The sequence below is a fragment of the Dipodomys merriami genome, unplaced genomic scaffold (genome assembly GCF_024711535.1).
Source record: "Dipodomys merriami isolate MVZ:Mamm:240054 unplaced genomic scaffold, mDipMer1.0.p SCAF_99, whole genome shotgun sequence".
NCBI classification, from domain to species: domain Eukaryota; kingdom Metazoa; phylum Chordata; class Mammalia; order Rodentia; family Heteromyidae; genus Dipodomys; species Dipodomys merriami.
The window spans coordinates 1,547,586-1,567,882 of NW_027206612.1; the positions used below are offsets into that span (position 1 = coordinate 1,547,586).

Here is a 20,297-nt window from a genome sequence, read left to right on the forward strand (position 1 = left end):
CCCCTGGGTGCCTCTCCCCTGAGATGCCGAGGGGTGTGTGCAGCATCCCTAGAAATCACAAGTAGAGGTTTACTCAGGGATGCTGACAGGGCCTTGGGCTCTGGGGAGGGAATGGGACAAGGCAGCACACACAGCCAGCACTTACCTGTCACCTACAACAAAGTAAAGGGAGGGAGGCCTTCCTGTCCTACCACCATCCTTTACTGCATTGTTGCTTTCCATTTCTGTCCTCCCAAGCAGCCACATTCAAATTTCTATGCCAGGTGACCCAAGGAATTAGTCCAAGTCTATGTACAGTAAGTGTTCAATTAAAGAGCTTAAGTAAGCACTGTATACATGTTGAATTGATACATAATTAGGAACAAAGATTTACATAATACAGTTGCATACTTGGAAGGTATTGGAGAATACAGACAAAAAAAAAACAAGACCTATGATTCAGTCTGATGGAAGATCCAAGCACTGAACAAAGGAAAAAAAGATGAAGAAATGTGAAGCTCAATAGGTGAACATTAATAATGGCACCACTACTCACAATAAATCAAGGTACAAATAACCTTGTGTCCATCCACAAATAAATGGTTACCAAAGCCATGTTGTATTTTGAACAACCAAATATTATTCAACTTTTTAAAGGATGGGAACACATCCGCAACAATGTGTGTGAATCTGAATCATGTGACTGCAAGTGGACACACACTGACTATGTGATTCTGTAGATATGTCCATTTGTATGCTCATTGTAATCAAAACAAGTTATATAACAAGTTATATAACTCTCATATAAATAAATAAATATAAATTCATAAGTTAGATGAGTGGGGGAAGAAATTGAGACTTGGTTTCATTTTTTGATTTTTTTGTTTTTTTTTTCAGGACAAACATACAACTAGACATTGGTGGCTCATACCTATAATCCTAGCTACTTGGGAGGCTAAGATCAGGAACATTCTAAGATAGTCTGGGCAGAAAAGCCTATAAATTTTTGTATCTGACGAGAAAAGCCACGTGTGGCAGTAGGGAGGGCCTGTGATCCTAGTAACAATAGGAAAGTTTAAAATAGGCAGATCACAGCTCAGACATGTGCCTCAGGAAACTGAGATCTGAGGATCTTGAGTCAAAGACAACTCAGGTAGAAAAGACTGTGAGATTCTTATCTCCAATTAACCAGCAAAATGCTGGAAGTGAAAGTGTGGCAGAGCACCAACCTTGGGTGAAAAAGCCAAGGAAGTGAGCCTAGGCCTTGATTTCAAGCCCCAGTCCTGGCACAAACAAATAAAACACGCTGAGCAGATTGATCAGTTGGGGCAAGATGCAAAACCAAAGCATTTATTCCAGTAGACAGCCTGAGCACTGGTGTCACGGGTAATCAAACCAGGAGACTATTAGAACCCAGGGATTACTTACACTTTCCTCTTGGGTTGAAAATCAGGATTTTTGTGGGCTCCAGTTCCTCCTTGTAAGTCAGAAACATTACTGAAAGCCTGCTGTGTGGGGACACTCTATTAGCTGCTGCAAATTGGCTCATTTACATATTTACCAGAAAGTGAGAGTGCTGTGCCTTTTTCTATTAGCAAGACAAATTATTTAATTCACAGCCGCATAAAGCCTCTACTTGAAGCTCCTGCATGCGACGTCAGTTTGTGCTTATGAAGTAAATACTTGGTATTGGTACAGAGTGAGAAAGAAGAAGAAAAGTGTTCTGTCCAAACGAGCCATTTGGTGAATTTCCACAAAACATCTGGAGGAAATTCAGTGCAGTAGAGTCAGGCCACTGAACGGCGGGACCAGAGTGTGACCTGCAGCACAGAGACCACAGGAATTGCTTCAGCCAGGCAGAGGCCCTCTAGGTGGGGAATGGTGCTGGGTGTTGTGCATGAGCAAATTAAATATTTCTCCTAATAATACAAATATCTACTGAGATGGATGCATCACTTGATGGGAAGCAAGCTGGAGTCGTGGAGATTGGAACAGATCTCCTGTTGTTACTGAGGCAGAATCGGAGTGAGGATGTACCCTTGGATCTGCAGCAGCCTCCTGGTGTCGGTGGGTGCATTGTCCAAGGGGACTACCACCAAGGAAGGCCCATCCCTGCTCTGTGTTGCTCACTTTTGCCACCACCCCACCCCACCACTGCTGGAGATATGTTGCCTTTCAACAAATCCGAAAATAACACTTTATCTCTTCAGCTGAGCCTCTACCTTGCTCCTGGGGCATATTTTCACAAAACTAAGGTCAGGGAAACACTGGGCAAACCCCACACTGTGTCTACAAGGGGGTGGGGGCATGCAAGGGGAAAGTCTGCGGGCCTCTGCACGTCAGCAGAGCCACACCAGGCATGCAGGAGGATTTATTTGTTCTTGAGATGTCTTTTGCTTTTTATTTTTCCTGACAGTACTTGGTCCAGACAGTGTGAAACGAATCCATTGCTTTTCAGTTTGCTGACTAAATAGCAGTTGGAATGAATGAACACTGGGACCACTTATTTGAGTGTGCATGGCGAAAAAAAGTAAGTAGACAAAAGTTAATGAGGACATAAGATGTAGCACTGTGAGGAGAGGTATGGATGACCTGGGAAAAACGGTGTCTGTCCACAAAGGATCTGTCCATCCAGAGCGACAAACCCCAGTGCTTTTCCTAGGCAATAAGAAACTGGAAGTGCTTAGCCCAGGGAAATAGCAGCCTGACCTTGTGAAGGCCTCAGCCGGAGCTGAGTCAGCACCCGGGAGTGACGGGTGATGGGTTGCCTGTCCGCATGGTGGAGGGGAAATAAAGCCGCTGCAGCCATCAGCTTAAGTGGTCGCTGCCTGCGTCACAGGGGCCTAATGGGGAAAGATCACCACAGTCACCGGTTTATGGTTTCCTGATACTGTAATAGGAGTTTCGAGTTCCTTTTCCTGAAAGGGGGGGATTAATATCTGATGGAAAAGATGACACGGACCTCTGACTCCCTATTCACAGTCTCCCAGCATGGGAGTGCTCGTGGCTCAGCGGGCAGCAGCCAGCCTCTTACCCCAGCTGTCCCGGGGAGGCCCGGGGCTGGGCACCAGGTATGCGTCTCCAGTGCGTCTCCAGTGCATCTCAGAGCACGTGCCAGGGGATGGACACCAGTGCTTTTCCTGTGATTCTCCAGTGTGTCTCCAGTGCGTCTCGGAACACGTGCCTGGGGCTGGGCACCAGTGCGTCTCCAAGCACGCCGTCTCCATTGGCCAGATGGAGCTTCAAGCTGTCGGCTGGCGCACGCTGGCTTCAGCTTCCACGGTGAGACGCTGAGTGGCTGCCAGATGAGGGTAGGTGGGCGGGTGGACAGGTGGCCCTTCGGCCTGGCCTCGGGGCCCAGCAGACCACTCTGGGGCCAAGGTTGTGGCTCCGCTCCGTCCTCCAGGGGAAGGAAACTTCCAGCAAACGGCTGGCTCGCGAAGACCCTGCTGCCCCCATCCCCTCATGTCGGGCCTCCCTCACTTTCCTCAGCACCACTGTGAGTGGGTGGCAGGGCGGATTCCACGGAGGAGGCCGGGGGGGCGCTGGCACGGGCGCGTGGGCCACAGGAGCGGCTGGGGCGGCTGGTGGCTGGAGCACAGCAGCAGGCGCCAGGGCAGGGAGGGCGGGAAGAGGCCCGCTGCCTCTGGGGGCAGAAGGAGAGGCGGGTGGGCGCCTCCAGGGAGGGTCTGCCCAGAGCGGAAGCCCCCCTGCTCTGCCCCCCACCCCAGCCTCCACCCGCTCCTGTGCGCGTCCCCGGCCCGTTGAAGCACCAGGCCCCCTGGAGCAATAGTTTGCACATCCTGGTGTGGAGTCGCCCCGTGTTCCTGCTGCATGGGGGTGAACCCCAAGTTTCAGCTTTCTGTAGCCCTGGGCTGTACCTGAAACTCCCCGGATTTTTTTTCTGTACAAATAACCTTTCGTCCCCTCACTCTGCCTTGGTGTCGTTGGTCACGGGGCTCGTCCTCCGCTGGGACGAGTGGCCCCGGTTCATCCGCTCCTCCCTCTACAGCCACACAGCCTCACCCTGGCCTCGAACCCCTCGCCCTGCCAACTCTGGGCCCCGCGCAGTATCCACGTTCTCCTGTTCTCCCAGTTGCCTGCAGGATCATGTCTTGTTTAGTGGCCTGCAAAGTTCACTCACTTTACGAATGATCGTGGAAACGTGGCTTCCTCGGGGAAGTCGCCCTGAACTCCACAGGGAGGGAGAGTTCCCTTCATCTGTAACCCCGGAATGGCCTAATCACACGCTGCTGCTGCTGCTGAGCCGGGTATCTCCTGAAGTCCTTACGGTCAGGGCTATGGTGTGTGTCCAACTCCTGGCAAAACAGAATGGAAAATAGCCTTTCTCCTCCCTCTCCCTCTCCCCATCTCTCTCCCTCCATAAAGCCAAGGACTGACTGAAGTTTTGATGGCCTGAAAGGTCTGCCTCCATTTCCCCACCTCAGCACTTCCTGGCACAATATCTGCCTTGCTGGTCTGAAACTCTACAGGAAATTCCAATAATGTCTCCAATAGTCACTTCCCTTAGTCCAATATTCACAGTATTCCACTAGTCACTTCTTTGGCATAAGGTTTCAAAAATGGCCCCTGAGCCATTTTTAGTTGTTGTTAATTTTAATGCAGCTTTCATTTTTGAGAGCTATTTATGTTGTGATAAGGCGCTAATGGATTGAATAGCACATGTGTGTTTAGCTGGAGACTAAATGCCTTTACCCAGAACAGAACTCATGTGGGACATTTCAGAGGAAAGAAAGAAGAAAATTCAAGAAATACAGTGCATTCAGCCTCTGATTTAATTCAGGAGTATATTATATCTATGTTCTATTCGCTCAAATTTTGTTAATGATTAAGATCTACAATGAAGTGAAATTAAAAGGGGGGGAATAGCAGAAGTGCTCTGTACCCTACTGGGCTGTGAGCTCCTGGCTCAGGACTGTCCGTTCCTCCTCCCCACAGACAGCACAGCAGGCCGCAGCTTGCCTTCAACATTGTACCACCTGGAAGACCCTGGAAAAGCACTGGCATGACATGGGTGTGGCAAGAGGATGGGTCAGCTGGTGAGCCAGGCCTCCTTCGATGTCCACCCCAGTGTGGCCCAGGTCTGCTGCTGGTCTAAGCAGCATGCTCACCGGACAGCGTACATTTTCTGAGGTCATGTTCATGGAAACAGTTCTTTGCTTGGGACCGCCTCCTCCACAGATCCTGTAGCCACTGCAGTCTCATTTTGCTTCTGTTTTTTTTTTTTTTTTTCTGTAGGTTTGTTGTTTCCTGTAGGCTGAGGACCCTGTTTCTCATACCATATGAGAGAAGGAAAAGAATGGAATGTGCTCATGACTATTTAAATACAATCATACTCAGTGTACATGTATGAAACAGAACACAGGGACTTGAGGGGTTGGGTGGAAGAATGGTGGAACAGGTGACACTGTCCAAGGTGCATTGTATTCATGAGTTGACTTGGGGAATCGAAACCCCTTTGTACAGCTATTTAAAGATGACAAGATATAAATTTAATTTTTAAAAGTGCACAAGCTATTAGAATGTTTAAATAGTCTCTGTCAGGTACAGAAACAAAAGGGAGGTATGAACCGTGTTACGCACAACTAAGAGGCCACACAGGTATCTTGTTTACCTTCTTTTTCAAAAAAATAGAGAAGTTTGAACAATGATCCTTAACTCAGTGTGACTTCCAGGTGCTGGCTGTCTCATCTGGGGACAAAGTGCAGCCTTCAAGCATGTTTTGATGATTAAAAAGTCTGTTATCTCTTGCTGGTTTATTAGAGCTGGAGTGAGCTGAACACCAGCTCCCCTAATCCCATCAAACATTCTGCAGAAGGGTCAGAGGTCAGCAACCGCTTCTAAAAAAAAATGCTCTGCCATTGAATTCCAGCCAGCCATCATCTAGTGAGCAGCTGTTCACGGACGACCTGGGTCTTGTCCTCCTGAGACCCTGAGACCCTGAGGCCCTAAGGGGTGTTTTCCTGGGGAGCCCGCCTTCTGACAGAAACCCCCTCATCTACCCAGCTCATCGCAGAACTGGGAGCAGGAATCAACCCTTTACTCAGAAACAAAAGGGCAAAGAAATATTTTCAAAGAGATTTTAAATTAGTTGGAGGTGAAGGGAAATTTCATTTGATTTAAAGGCAAATTGAATTTGCAACTGACATAAATGAATTGTGGTTTGTGAGAAAATAATGCATGAAGATTTTAACTGTATAAAAAATTAGTGAAATGAACTCCAAGAAATGGAAATAAGAGGATATTTGATTTTTGATTGTACTGTTTTCAGTTCTCTCTCTTCCTTTGGTTTATTCTCTTCTGTTGTTTTTTATTTCTGTATCCTTTGTCTTGTATATAAGGTGTATGGCTTGGGGAAGGGCAGGGGGAATCACAGAAACGGTGGGACAAGGGTTGACCCAATGCAACTGCGCTGCTAATCAGGTACTACATTGGAAATGAACTTTACAGCTTGGGGAAGGGAAGTCAGGAGGGAAAGTGAGAGCAAATGATGGAGGGAGGGAAAAGAAATGTACCCATTGCCTGACTTACATCACTGTACCCCTCTATACATCACCTTTACAAGACAAAAATCAAGAAAAAACAATTGTATGGCAATAGCAAAGCACACATGGAATGAAAGGTAGGACCAGATACTTGCTGTGACCAACATGGGAGGGGAAGCTGGGCGAGGCTACATAGAACTCTGACCGTCCCCGTCACGTACCAGTGACAATGACAGAGAACTTGTGTCACAGGTTTTATATCCATCTGTGATGCCCTCTGAAGACTGCTGTGTTCGTGTCCCATTTGGGGAAAGTTAGACTTTCAAATAGGAAGTTGCAGGAAAAGCACCAGCCCTGAAAACACAGGCATTGCGCGTGTGCACACAGTTGTGCCAGGCCATCCCCGGCTGACAGGGCAGGAGAGGAACAGGAGCTCCCAGACCTCCATTTCCCATGGCCAGAGGAGCGAGAGAGGGTTTATAACAGCAAGAGCAAGAGGATTCCATCTTGGAAAATAATATTCATAAGAATAAAAGTGGCCAAAACAACTTAAATTTTATTTATTTTGAGACAAGATCTCAATATGTAGCACAGGCTGGTGTCAACCACAAAATGCTAGAAGCCCAGGCGTGAATTACCAGCTCTGCTGCTCACAGTTTAGTTTATTTTTTTTAAATAAATTTCCTTGTTTTCTTCACATGATCTTCTTTCTGTGTATCTAGCTTAATCCTCTTCCAGTTCCTTTGTTCTCTCTCTCACTCCAAGTTTCTCTCCCTTTTCCATTTCCCTCTCTACTATGATAGAGGATTCCTGAACACCAAGGAATGAAGCCTACACCAAAGAAGCTCCTAGAGATAGATACATTCATTCCTACAAATATTTTATCATGAATGGCATATCCCATTGTTTATTCTATTCATATCATATTTTTCTTGCAAAATATTTATTAAATTGGCATTATTGATTTCATTCTAGGTTATAAATGAAAATAAAGTTTTTCTTGGGGGTGTGTCAAGATTTATGTCATGAATAGAAGAATATTCCCCACTCAGACCCAGACTCTCAGTGGGGGTACTTCTTTCTCCAAATTTTTAATAATAAAACAAATCAAAGCTTAATACCATCTTGCAACATTAAACTAGTAACTTCTCTAAGCCTTTGTTAGTAAAATAAATGTGAATGCCCCCTAGAAAACGAAATGCCATGTGCGATCATGAGATTTGCCAGGAAAACACTAGAAATAAAGAATGCTGTTGGGACCATTGACAAAATTTGATTACAGGCTGTGAATTAGATGGTAGTTTGCATCGATGCTAAATTTCCTGCTTTCAGTAATTGTAGAGTGATGATGTAACAGACTGTTGTTGGTTTAAGAAAGAGATAAAGAGGCCTGTTATCTTCAGTATGACCATGCTGTTCAGGAGGAAAATATACTACAAATGCACACCTACAAGGAGAAAGTTGACAACGCAAATGAGAAAATTAAACCACTGATGGTCCAGTGTGAACCTTTGTGAGAAACATGTCCTTTTCGCATAATTCTTCTCTAAAACTGAAATTATTTCCAAATAAAAGTCTTATTTTTTAAAGAAAGGAAATACTAAGACGAAGTCTTCCAGTAGATGTAAAGATATGTGATAACAAGAGAGGGGGGGAATTAAAAAAAAGAAGTCTTTGGTGATATTAACTTTTATTATCCCACCATTGGTTTTATACTTTCTTTTCCAATCATATGTATAATTTGAATAAAATATGTGATTCAAGCAGGGCCCTGATGGCTCAGGCCTGTAATCCTAGCTACTCAGGAGGCTGAGATCTGAGGACTGCAGTTCAAAGACTGACTGCACAGGAAAATCTCTGACAGTCTTATCTCCAATGAACCACCGGAAAACTAGAAGTGGTGCTGTGGCTCAAAGTGGTACAGTGCTAGAGTTAAACAGAAAAGCTCAAGGACAGCACCCAGACTCTGAGTTCAAGCCCCATAATTGACCCCCCCAAAAAATGTGATTAAAACTCTGTGAAGATGTTTTCATGTTTATAAAAGAAATAACATTGGCCTTTACAAATAGATTTGCTCTGTGAGATTTTCAATAACAAATTCAGCTAGTAAGTAGAAAGAAAATCACATCATATTGAATGTACTCATTACCTTATTCATGTAACTGTAACCCCTTTGTACAGTATTTTTACAATAAAAAAATATAAATCATATCACCTCCAGTTCAATAATATGGTGTGATTTGGGCCTTTGGGGCTTAGCCAGTATCCCTCATCTCGCTTGAGGATACCAGAAGTTGGACTGATGAAGACAGCCTGCCACTCTTGTGATTTGCAGGTATTTCTCTGACTTAAGTTCCCCCCATCCTACTCAAGGCCAACACAAACCCTCAGCAATGGGAAGAAGAAATATCTTCATTTCTATTATTATAACCTTTAATAAAATTATATATTTCTGATTTAAAATGTGTTTGTTAAGCAGAAAAATCTCTCAGTGAAGCACTTTGTCAATGGGAAGAAAAGCTGTGTCTAGGAAAGAAATGGCTGTGATCTCTCCCTAGAAGCCCATCCCCCAGCCCCAGGCTTGTGGGGTCTATACACAGATACTTGCTTCTTCTCCCACAAGCTATGTTGTATTATTTAGGATAAGAAAACCATGAGCCAACACGTTTGTAAGACCAGACATGCAAGAATACCTACTTTTTCTGGCCAGCTGATCTCTTCCTTTGTGGACTTGTTGCTTAGACTTCCTGCCTGCAAGCCTGTCCTGACAGTGTACACGGGGTTAGCACTGAATGCACAGGCTGGACACTGGATTTTCTTCTCTCTCTCTCTCTCTCTTTTTTTGTCTCTTCCTGTACAGAACCCCCCCATCCCCTCCCCCAAATCCACCTTCCCTGCTCAAATTTCAAATCATTTCAAAAATCAGAGACAGCTTCTTCTCCTGTAGAATACCCTTATTATTTCAAAATGAGGCCATCCTAACTGAAGGAGAAAGTTTATTCAGGTGGCCTGAATCAGACAAGGGCTCAAGGATGCAAACTGCAGGAGAAACAGCAGCCCCACGGTGCTGAGCCCCTCCCTTGAAGAAGCCTAATAAACCCCAGGAAAACAGGCTTCCAGTGATCATTCTGCCTTAGCCTTCTAGAAGCAGGGGTGACAGAAAGGGGCTCTCTCATTCTGGTCCCGGTCTCAAGGTTAGAATGAGACCCTCAGGGTAAGGAGCTGTCAATTAGAGATAACTCCAGCCAGCCCAGTCTGCTGAGGGGGCTTATCTCCTAGCAACTCTCCTCATTCAGGCCACAGCCCTTGGCTCTGCGGACAGCTCAAGAGCCATCTTGGAGGCCATGAAATAACCTTTTCAATTGGAACAGATGCATAAAGAATTCTGCTTCCCCAGTCCTCGGTGGAGCTTGGATGACATTTGACTAGGAATGGGCTGAAATCTGGAAAGAATTACGATCTTTCGCTTCCCAGCTGCAGATGTTTCCATTGGAGGATTTAATAGAAGGATCTGGCCAAACAATCAGAAAATCTAAATTCAATCTGATGCTGGATACACCCTCCTTGCTGAGAGGAGGCTGTCATGTTTATGTATAAGCTGACATCTTCTCCCTTAGTGTTGCCCGCTGTATGCTTAGGAGGAATTTGCCAGGAGTTGGGAGTGGAGTGGTTCTGGTTGCCAGGGAACTCTGCCTCTCGCTTTATCTACAATGGCAGGGTATACAGGAAGCGGACAAGCATAAATCCTATTAAGAAAAGCGGAGGGTCGTGCACCATTGGTGTAAGGAACATACAGCATTTACTACTGGACTATGTACTTGATGCAAAAAATAAAATCACATCCCTTAGGGATGTATATTCATTAGCTTAGAAATCATGCTATGGATTTTTCTAATCTCAAGCAGAATGAGGTTGGCAAAACACCGAGGGGCTACTAGGGTGTGAGGAAGAATCAAGACGTTGATTATCCTAAGGCCACAAACGGCGACTTAGAAATGTAGTAAAAAAAAAAAATATATGTAATGCGAAATATTTAGGGTGTTGCAGGGTGTAAATGAGGCTTGGCTCTTGGAATTCAAGGTTTGGATCTGCGGAGTTCTTTGGCAGGAGGACAGCCTTCTGCCCGTACTGGCCAGCTCAACAGGGGCCAGGCCATTCTTCCAGCTATCTCTTTGCAGTGGCCCTGCCCCATTGCTTCCCACAGCAGCAAGATCCTGCTGCCAACACGCTGTGGCACCATTTTTGACACCAGCCACACCGAGTTTTATGTCCACACCTACGCGTATTTGCTCCTCCCTTTATCAATGAAGTAATTATTATTTTTGTTCATTTGCTTTTGCATTTATAGATCCTTACCATGTACTCGGGAACAGCAAGGAGTCAAGAAATAAACATAATTTATGTCTGGCTAGCAAACTGATTTGTGTTGGGTCAGAGCACAGAACTGAGCTCTGAAGAAGGCACATCTTAATGCCCAGAAATGCTAAGAGCTATCATGCTGGCGGCTGTGCGTTTCTGGGCCAGGAGAGCCGGTCTGATTGTGCAGTGTGTTTAATGAGGACTTCCCTTCTCTAACCTGAGCAGCTTTGTAATGCTTGCACCTTCCCTAGGTCTCAGTGTGCAGGTGGACTGCTCACCAGCTTTACACGTGACCATCCACACAGGACAGTGATTTTGCAAGAGAAGAAAGCTTGAGCAACTTTGAATGAATCTTTTTGAGGGGGGGTGCACCCAGATGGGACACATATACAATTCTGTTTGAGCTTATTTTTTTTAATCAAGATTTCCTTGAAGGAAGAATCATAATATTTGATAGGCATATCTGAACATGGAAGCAGGTAACTTGAGGGGAAAATGGGGGTAGAATGATGAAAGGGAATGATATTAATCAAGAGTCATTGAACTCAAAAGCTGACTTATGCTGAAACCCTGGTAGACCTTCTTAAAGATCATTTTTAAAGTTAATAAAGATAATCAAGAATTCAATGTATGGATTTTTAAAACCCCTCACAAATATACCCCCAATACATTTAAATCAAGTTATGTGCAATTTTCAGAAATGAAACTTACCTCATTAATGAAGAAGAAAGTGGACATAGCATTATAAACTGATTTCAGAAGGCAGACACATCTTAGGTGTTTTTCACCTAAAGAAATAAATCAAAACCACAGCCTTATATAGCAAGGTGTATGTTATACTGTTAGAACATTTTTAAACAAATATTCTTATTAATAGTAATAAGTTCTTTGTAGTGTGGGAGTCCATTCTGCATAGTAAGGTACTGATTGACATTAAATTTGAATGGACTAGCAAAGAAATATTCAGAGCAATTTGAGTCTACTTTATTAAACAGCAGATAGGTAATGTCCCCAGGATTCTTCTGAGGACTATCACACTGCTGGTTGCCTAGGAGATCAGAGGACTTAACTGCTTCACTGCCATAAGAGCTAAATAAATTCAGAGAGCATCATTTGGAAGCTCCCAGGTCAGCCCCCGGCTCTGATCTGCAGCCAAAAGCCTAGGGTTCAAAGGGCTTTTGAGTTGTAAAAAGGGTCAAAGATCAGTCTATGTCTTGATGCAAATTCGGGTACCTTGTTTTACTAATTTTTATTATTTTGTTTTGCATATATCACAGGTGTCTTTGCCTCCTGATAGACAGCTTTTGGTGGTTCTTTGATACCAAGGCTTGGGAACAGAAGTCTCTTTATTTCTTCCCGAACTGGATCTGAGACACGCAGTATGTAATATTGGTATATTATTGTTTTCAAAATGATGCCTTGACATAATCTGAATTGCTAATCACACATGCCTCCTTTGGCTTTTTTATACCATTATTCATGAGAATATTTTTCAAGCACTCAATCTACACTTCTACAATAACTATGTGTCCATGTTTGGACACAGCTGTTGGTGTAGAGATACCAAGTTCCTGTCTAACTGCATTTACTACGTGGCCTTGAATAAGTGATGTATTGTATGAGCGCTGGTTTGTTCAGTGGTAAGAGAGAGTTCAGCTTAGTTGAAGTGGTTGGAAGGATTGCCATTTGTAAACTCTTACGCAAAAATATCCATCATTATTTTTACCTTTTCATGTCACTTTTGTAAGATGTTAAAATATTGTATCCGGATAGTATGTATTCAGCCAAAGGTGCAACCTTCAAGAAGCGCAACATTGACTATTTGTTTTTTCATGTTGTTTATTTTTATATCTAGCTAAATTTCCTTTCTCCAATGAATCATACTTTATTGACTGCACTTAGATAAACTAGTTTTTTAATTTTGCAAACATATTCTATACTCCCTAGAGTTTTCTTATACAAGAAAGGTGTCTAAGATAAAGAACGTTATCTCATGTTTTTAAAATAAGCTACTCTGTATATGTTGCTCATTTGTACCCAGACCCTGGGCTTCTTCCACTTTTTCTCATCCTGTTTGGACATGGTTATTCACAACTATGTTAGCAACTTTTTCTTAATCATGATAGGCTGTTCCAAATGTGAAAAGTTATTTTCACAACCAGAAGCAGGAGTTGGGGTTGAAAAATCTCTAACAAACCAGGAAAATATGACAAAAGGAAATGTTCTCCAAAGAATATGTCTAAGATAAGAAACTAACGCTTCCACACAGCTTTCATCTTGAGTGCATCTGAAGTAAATGATTCTATTTTATAATTTTTTGCGGGGGGAAGAATTCTACTCTGGAAAACATTCCCACTATTCAAAGTGATGGGACAATGCATGCGAAGAATCAGACTGGGTAAAATGACTCTCTCGGCTTGGAAATGTATAAATACTGAGTTATCAAGATAAACCTATATAAAAAGGTATTTTAACAACACAGGCACCGTATTTTAATTTTCCTTTTCACCACGACTCCCAACAATCAGCACTGGCTAAGCATGATCCAAGCTAGTGCTGATGTGAGCAATAAGCATTCTCCACCGGAGGATAGGAAAAGACACCGGAAAATGGCAGCTGGGTGAATCCGCCGTTACTTATCCAGTAGCTCATCTGACAAGTACAATCCTCTGAAGGAAGCCCGCGCTGGACATAGATCACCCGTGCATGAGGTAGTCACAGGTTTATTTATGAAGATCAATCCTGGTGGAGGAGTGGGTGTGGGTGTGGGGCTGCTGACTCAGCGGGCCCAGGAAGCTGTGGTCTGGCTGTTAAACAACAGCCCTGCCCCAGCGGTGGCCACTCCACAGGCAGGATGAATGGATTCATCTACAGACCAGCTATTTGATATGCAGATCGGACCGGGGCCTCTTTAACCAGGCCACACTTCCCCAGGCAGCAGGTGCAGCCAGGGGTGAGTGACTTCTCCCCCGCCTAGAAGCTGCCTTGCCTCCTCTCTTCTCCTGGTCTTTCATCATTCCTCAGGCTCTATTATCTTTATTTTTGATGTGTTGATGGTCTTTTCACAGGATGGGTGTGCGGCAGGGGGAGGGGGAGGCAGCCCCTCCAGTTGCTCTTCTATCTGTGCCCATAAATGCAGACACAAAGCTACATGAGACACCCAGGAAAACTATCTTCCAGGCTCCAATGAATTGATCATTCAGCCAAGCAAAAGTTTCTGGAGGTCACGATACAGAGCAGTTCCGGGCATCCTACCACCCCACACTCCCAATAGCAATGCCTCCTTGAAGATGATTATTGATGCTTGGAGCAGAAATGGAGTCGCTCTTCCATTTGTATTAGAAGTAGCAACCTAAGCTGAAGATGAGACAAAAATAGCCACTAGCTCTTTATGGTTAGGCTATCATTCCCCAGAGGAGGTGGGTGTCCTGGAGCTTGAATGTGGCTCATTGGGCCACAGAATGAAGGTGTTTTTTCAGCCTCCAAGTAAAAAATAAATAAACAGCTCATCCCATGACCCATCCACTCCCTGGACTCCACCCCAGTGGAGAGATTCTTCCTGTGGGCCCCCAGGCTGTAAAGTGTACTGCGGTGTAATTTATACCGTCTGTGGTTGCAGGTTATGTCCTGAAAGTCATAAAGCATTACAGTTTTATGGCTCTGCTGCAGCTATTAACTAAATGAAAGAGTTATTCATTCGAAATCTGAAATCTGTACAATGCCTGAGTTTAAATTCATCAAGATCGACTCACATAAAATGGGAGAAAATATTAAGGGTATGAGATGCTACACAGTGAGGATGGGGGTGTGGGAAGAAACCTGCAGGGAAAGGGGTGAGTCTGCCACACAGTGTGGTCAGTGCCCTGTGACATTCCCACCCCACACTTGGGAACTGAAGGCCTGGAGTTGCTTGGGGTTGTTTTCTATGTGTGTTGTGAACCATGGAAAGGGCGTGTTTGTAGGTTTATTTTGATACATCCCTGCAAATTGTCTACACATGCAAAGAGACAGGCAGACAGAGGAAAGGAGAGAAGGGGACAGCAGAATAATATTCAGTTTTAGCATGAAGCTTTGCATTGCTTTGCCAAAGGAAGCATTTCCTTTTCATGTATTTTTGCGTTGATCTGTTTTCAGGGCATATGATTTTTGCCCTTTTAGCATTAAATAGAAACCTGTCCACAAAATATGCCCACTGTGTGAGTCACACTTCCAGTGTGGAGAAAATAAACGCATTCTACTCAACACTGACACGAGAGAGACTTTCAAATCTGCATTAGCTCTGGAGAAACTTTTGCCACTGATCAAACAGATAACTGCCACACACACAAACAAAATGTGTGACACTTGGGGTGGTGAGTGAAGACAGATCCTGTGGGTAGTGCTGTAATAGCCATCAACCCAAGAGGTAAAGAAATCACCTGGACACCCTACTGAATTTACAAGCACGTGAAGCATTTCCAGGTGACAATTATTTCTCTGCTATACATCAAGTATGCAATATCTATATTTCACCATTCCGGTGTCCAAGCCCTAATAATCTCCAGGGTGGCTATATTTAGAGATGGAGCCTCCAAGGAAGAAATTAATATATCATGAGGATGTGGTGCTGACCACAAGAATCACTTTCCTTTAGCAAGAGACAAGACCTCATCCCCTCCCAGCCCCCACCTCTCCTTCCACCAAGCCACGCCCTGAGAGGCTCAGGGATCAGATGGTCTACAAGCCAGAAGAGGAGCCCTTAACAGAAACGATTCAGTGAACACTTGCTGGGTTCTGGCCTCCAGCACTGGAGAAATAAGTAGTTCATATTTCAGTCATCGTGTTTTGGTATTGCATCATGGCAGCCCAAATGAACTAACAGATTCTCCTCTGTGGGAATGTTTTGCCCATAATATATGAGAAACAAAATCTTAATGTTTACACCTGGTGTACAGCATGCTGGCATTTTGGGGCAGTTGGAAAACCAACAAATGACCTAAATTAAACTTGTGTTTTGTAGGTTTTCTTTTTTAAAGGTAATGAAAAACATACTGAAATGTGTGTCATGGGTACACATTTAAGTGTAACAAATCCACTTGAAAGCATCACTAGAGCCAGGTGTGATCAACCTAAGTACTTGGGAGGTGGAAACAGAGTAACGCTTGAACCCAGGAACTGAGACCAGCCTGGGCAACATAATAGAATTCTCCAGAATGGAAGGATTCACAATTGTGATTATCTGTAATATATATATATATGTATATATATATACATATATATATACATATATATACACACACACATATATACATACATATATACATATATATACACATATATACACACACATATATACATATATATACATATATACACATATATATACACATATTTATGTACATATGGAGAGAGAGAGAGAGAGAGAGAGAGAGAGAGAGAGAGAGAGTTACCTTTCCTTTTAAGTAAACTCTTGAGAATCTTTTTAAGGTATGTACAGAGTTTTTGAGATCTAGGGGTTGACCATTGAGTTGAGTGTTATAAAACAAAAATAACTAAGTATGAGAGAGAAGGAAACAAAGCTAGAGTAGACCAGGAATTTCCTTGGTATTTTATTTAACCTAACATTATAATAACTGTCAGACATGAGCCTTAATCTTTCCCATTGTACAGATGAATATACTTGAGGACTTATTCACCCATGTAAAAAGTACTAAATAAAAATCCATCACTTTCTTGCTTTACCATTCTGCAGAGCACCTGTTGGCTACTTCAGTTACCAAGAAGTTGAACAGATGTTTTCTGATGACACTGCCCAGGACTTGAGACAGATGGCCAGGCATTAAGGCGCTCTATGACAGACGAAATGAACAAAGCTCCTGACTGGGAGAAGCAGGGAGGGTCCTGATTGGTTGGGGACTAGTTGATCCTGGTTCTTATTGCTCTTGTTTCTTCCAGGTGCTAGATCACCAAAAGCAGACAGAGAGCACGTATCCACAAACGGTGAAGAATTCAAGGACTCAAGTCATGAAGCTTGCACTCCAAAGGTTGGTGGGTTTTTAGAAACTTCTGGAAGTAAAGCAAGCTGGTAGGACCATATTGGAATTGCATACTGGCAAAATTTATATTTCTAAAGGAGACATACTCTGTGATTGTTTTCTATCGTTTCCCAAGAAAATCCCAGGTGAGAGGACATGTTGGCCATGGTAGAATATTTTTCCCTCGTTCATTTTACCTCTAATGAGGTCTTACAGTCCCTGTCGGAAGTCCACTTACAGCACACATATTTGCTTCCTCTGTATCCTTAATGCCACCTTGAACACCCTGGACCAGGTAAGGAATATAGTCCAAGAACAAGGTAACAGCTCATCAGGGCCGAGGTCTGCACTCCTCTGTGGACCCTGCATGTGAGCCCTGGTGCCTGGCATTTCTTATGGTGGGTTCTCAGGACAGATCTGATGGGGAAGGTCTGGTCCTGGAGCCGCCACAGGGGCAGATGCGTTCTTACTGTAGAAAAAGATTCCAAACATGTAAATCTCCAGTGTGGATGTGATGAAGAAAATTAGAGCTAGATGGGTATAGATGGGAGGTAGATGTGGGGTAGGAGAGTATAGAGAGGGTTTGCATATGTTTTCTTTCCCTAGGGAAGGAAAACAAAATTGACCTCATTAAGCCAAAAATTGCATTCACCATAGACAGCATGGGGCAAAGGATGGTTGAAAATGTGTTCCAATTGGAATGGCTATACATATTTAACATAAAAAGAAGTCGCAATGTATGGGACTTATTTAAAATAGTTCCATGAGCCCCAAATAAAAATATTCTAGTGAATTATTTTTATTTGAACAATATCTTTCATTGTCCTGGTTAAAACCAATAAAAGGAAAGTGTATTCTTCCATTCAGCATGTTGAACCAAAAAGACAATGGATCAGACCCCAAATGACATCCCCAGAATCCATATTGTAGGAACATTTTGAAGTCCTTTTTTTTTTTCTTCAGAATCCAACATTACAAGCTTTTCCTCCACACTTATGTGATATTTGCTCCCATTTACTTGTCCATTGGTGAAGTTCAAATTGGAATAAAGTAAAAAGTATGTACCAGTGACAGACACATAAGACCGTTGTGATCTATCAAGAGTCTCCTGAGCAAAGGGGCCTCATTTTAGAGTGAAATCAGTGGCTCCTCTGAAGTCCCTGTGTGTTCCTGGTGAGTTGTGAGTATCTGCAGAAACATTCTCTTCCTTCAGCCCAGAGGGGACAAGGACTCTTTCTCCACTTTTCCTAAACCCAGATCTTTTACACAAGGGTTTGCAAATTAGGCACAATCCCAAGCATATTTTTTCTTTCATTTTTATTTTTTGCCAACGATCTCTTTTTTTTTTTTTCTGTAAGCCCATGTGTACTTAAAGCAAATTCTCATCCATACACCCTTGTATTCTGGTTTCCTAATCTCTCTATGATACCTTTTGGTGTAGGAACATATTAAAGTTTGCAGGGGTATTGAGGGGGAGTTTCATATTAAGGTTTGTGCATGTGTTTATTTCTTTTTTTATAGAAAGAATCCCTAAGCCAGGGTTTGTGGTACATACTGTAATCAAGGCCAGCCTGAGCCACATAGCAAGACTTTCTCCAAAAATAAAAAAGGAAAAGGAGAAAAATAGGAGAAGAAAAGAAAAGAAAGTCCTTTTGGGGGTCTCATAAAACCTCCCACATAAATAATCTGAAAAGAATGTTGGTCAGCAGTACATAGCATGAGATTAACAAAGCAATCATGAAAAGTATGGGTCAGAGGTGACCTGTGGGCTAGAAAGTGTGCTGAGGTCTCAGATCGGCGTGCTAAGAATTCCTCCAGCACTAGTGAGAGGACACAGCACCCCGTGTGGAGGGGAACACGAAGAGGACAGAGTGGAGGGGCCCCTGGGCCCAGGGGGAAGCCAGCCTGATGCAGCTTCCTTCTATCTGGTTGCTATGACTCCTGCAGCTTCAGGAATGAGAACTGGAGTCAGGAACAGAGCATTTATGTCATAGCTAAGTATCATAGAAATTCATGAATTGCCGAAGCCACTGCTTCCACTGAATATTCCAATTACACATGTGAGGTATTTCAAACATGAAAATGATTTGTGTAGGTTGGTTTACACAGGAGTGACATTCAATAAAGGAAATATATTCCTTGATCTTTGATTTGCTTAACAAGCAGCTTTCAACTTTGAGTCTTATTAATTGCTCCGAAAACCTACAATTTAAGTAAAAAACTAATTACATTTGATTTTACTCAGTTGGTTAGCTCTCTTTTAATATAAATGGGACTGAAAGCAGTCACTCTTATCTATATCCGCCATATATGACATGACAGTGAAGATGCCAGAAGATATCTATCCACTCCTTCAAAATTAGAACTCACTTGATTTCTAATGAAGGGTTTGCTCTTGCAAGAAATTGCCTTGACAAGGCTTTTCTTTCAGGAATCAATATTTTTTTCCCTTCATTCTTTTTAAAAACGAATTTCTTAACCTCCTGTCGCCTTTTATATCTTCTACAATAAGAAATGACCCACGTTAATTATGCTATGGATATGGACTTTGTAATTCACACTTTGATCATTCGGGTATTTGTTCCCCCATGGGGTGACAAGGTTTGGCAGAGAATGAATTACTTTGGAGCCAGTGGTCTGCCTTTAAAATAAGGAGTCATTTTAGGGTTAGTTCAATGCTTTGACTGAGATTTGGGGGACAATGATAGACACAGTACTCAGCACCCATCCCAACTGCTCTTGGAAGAAAAAAATCAGGAACAGGAATTTAAGAGTTCAGACAACTCCTTAGATAGAAAGAAGCCAGACGTCACATGTAAAATCAGAGCTCAGGTGCAGGCCAGCTCTCTGCATGCTGAGCCGGTCAGCCTTTGTTGGCCTGGATACATCACAGCTACTCCAGCCCTGGGATCTCTGAAAGGCCCACATGTGGCCAATGAGTCTCCCTGGCCACTGATCAATGCCTCTGAATACTCATGAAAGGACCGGGCAATTCCTGACATAAATGTAAGACAGCCCCCATGCGAAAGCTGTCTGAGAGTAAAACTGAACTGATTCATAAGGGGGAGGAAGGGGATGCCCAAATTGTGAGAACCCAGCCTCACTGAAGACCACCAGTGGCCTCCAGGCATAGGCTGTCAGTGTCATGGTTCCTTCCTGCTCCTTTCTAGGTGGTGCCCTAATCATGGGTTAGTAGGGTAATCTTCCCATTGGTTGTTAGGATATTCATCTGTCCTTTATTTAAGTAGTGGAGAACACGTCCCCTACAAGGCTTAAAGAGAATAGAAGTAGAGTATGACATAATCGAAGGGCGGGGCACACAGCAGCGACATAAACACCCATGCTTCCTGTTCCTTTTTCTTTTGTTGAACTCTATTCTGAAAGGAAGTTTGAACCCTGGAGACCCTGGGAAGGTTATTTCCTCAATGCCTACCTTCTC

General features: G+C 43.4%; 1 long non-coding RNA gene across 4 annotated transcripts in view; it reads right to left on the reverse strand.

The window, feature by feature from the left end:
• Positions 1–3,750: 3,750 nt before the first annotated feature.
• The window catches only part of LOC138822104 (uncharacterized), a 100,775-nt gene continuing 84,228 nt past the window's right edge, over positions 3,751–20,297 (reverse strand). For 3 of the 4 annotated variants that reach the window (XR_011370352.1, XR_011370350.1, XR_011370349.1), the window contains 3 exons: positions 11,556–11,632; positions 5,112–5,266; positions 3,751–4,298 (listed from right to left, as the gene is read on the reverse strand). This is a non-coding gene — a long non-coding RNA (uncharacterized lncRNA). The remainder of the gene's footprint in view (positions 4,299–5,111; positions 5,267–11,555; positions 11,633–20,297) is intronic. The other variant, XR_011370351.1, reaches the window with a different exon arrangement.